This window comes from Cyprinodon variegatus, unplaced genomic scaffold, assembly GCF_000732505.1.
Source record: "Cyprinodon variegatus isolate N-32 unplaced genomic scaffold, C_variegatus-1.0 Scaffold399, whole genome shotgun sequence".
Taxonomy (NCBI): domain Eukaryota; kingdom Metazoa; phylum Chordata; class Actinopteri; order Cyprinodontiformes; family Cyprinodontidae; genus Cyprinodon; species Cyprinodon variegatus.
In genome coordinates this window covers 420,623-422,116 of record NW_015150852.1, presented here as the reverse complement: position 1 = coordinate 422,116, position 1,494 = coordinate 420,623, and the positions used below count along the sequence as shown (strand labels likewise).

The window sequence follows — 1,494 nt, the reverse complement described above, 5'->3', positions numbered from 1 at the left end:
ATTACTTAATCTGACATGTATACTGTGGTAGCTGAAGATAAGAATATGGGCTTTCTGTATGGAAGTGAGTCTCTAAGTACCTGGAGCTAAACACCTGTAGATGTTTATGAGAGTGCACTTGTGCGTGCAAGGTGTATCCAAAGGGAAAATGCTCAATAGTGGTTGTGAAGAGTCAAAGACGCACCCCCCCCAGAGCACCGAGGCCAGCGCCGGAGGACCCAAAGCCCCAGACGTCCAATAGGATTCCAAGAGTAAAGGCGGCCTGGAGGGGCCAACCCAGGAAATCCGACCCCCCAACAAGGGGAGGAGGAGAGACGGCCCTGAGGAAATCCCCCAGCCATTGCAATACCGGAGCTGCCAGGAGCCGCGGGGACAGGTCTGCCCTGCCACCCCGGCAGAAGCCCCGACTGGGCGCCGGGGGACTAGGCCCCGCGGGACTAGGCCCCGCAAAGCAGCTGCCAGGAATAAGCCATATGGACCATCAAAAGCGTTACCACTTCGGCTGCTTTGCATGCTGTATTTAGCCAACAATGTGTGGTGAGTAGTGCCAGGATCAGAGGTACATGAACATGTGAGAAGTGATGAAGCTGGGATGGAACCCACAACTTTAAGAATGCAGAATGAGTAGTACCATTCAGTCATAGGCATAATAAAAATGTTTTAAACTAAAACCTCACATTTCCTATCAGAATCTTAGATTTCTGGGGGTTTTTTAACTCAAGACTTGAGTGGATGCTTCATTGCGAAGAAGTCGCCAACTTTCTGCAGAGTCAATCTCTACACATCTCCCAACTTCATATGAACATCAGATTGGCTCAAGAACAGAGAGCTCATGTCTTGTTTTCTAGAGCTCCCTCAGTGGTCATGTAATGAACTACCGTAACTCTGGCAAAACAGAAGCTTATCAGATCTCACAACATCTTTCCCTATTTTAAAGTTAATCATGGTAATATTACAAACATGTTCAGCATGATGCTGTCGCTATTTTGGGATGGTGTTCTTGGTGTGGTAATCTTTGGGGTTGTAAAGAAATATCAAAATTGTTACCTTAAATTTTAAGCACCCCCAACCAACAGAATTGCTGCATACATCCTCTATCTCATGCAGGGAAACCCTGCACCAATTTTCTTTTCATCTCTGTGTTTTTGTCAATGCTGCTTACCTTTATCAAGGCTGTACTTAAAAAATTAAAAAGTTTAGAGATCTGTACTAAACAAAATTTCTTTTTGTATACACTTCACTTGTGTGTACAAAATGAAAAAAAAACCTGTCTAAGTCTGTCTAAGTCCAAGTCTGCTATAAATGCGAACCCCTTAATCATCCAAAGCCGTGCACAGAAGAATCATAGGAGACTCAGAATCCCTTTTCATGTGAATGGGTGAATGTATTGTCGAACACTTTGTGGTCCTCTGACTCAAAAGAGTGCTATATACAGTGGGGCAAAAAAGTATTTAGTCAGCCACCAATAGTGCAAGTTCTCCCACTTAAAAAGAT

The 1,494-nt window shown here is 44.5% G+C and overlaps 1 protein-coding gene across 1 annotated transcript in view; it reads right to left on the bottom strand.

Annotated features, from left to right (window-relative positions):
- The window catches only part of LOC107092892 (probable cation-transporting ATPase 13A2), a 27,734-nt gene that overhangs the window by 2,506 nt on the left and 23,734 nt on the right, over nucleotides 1-1,494 (bottom strand). The gene's annotated exons all lie outside the window — the stretch shown is intronic.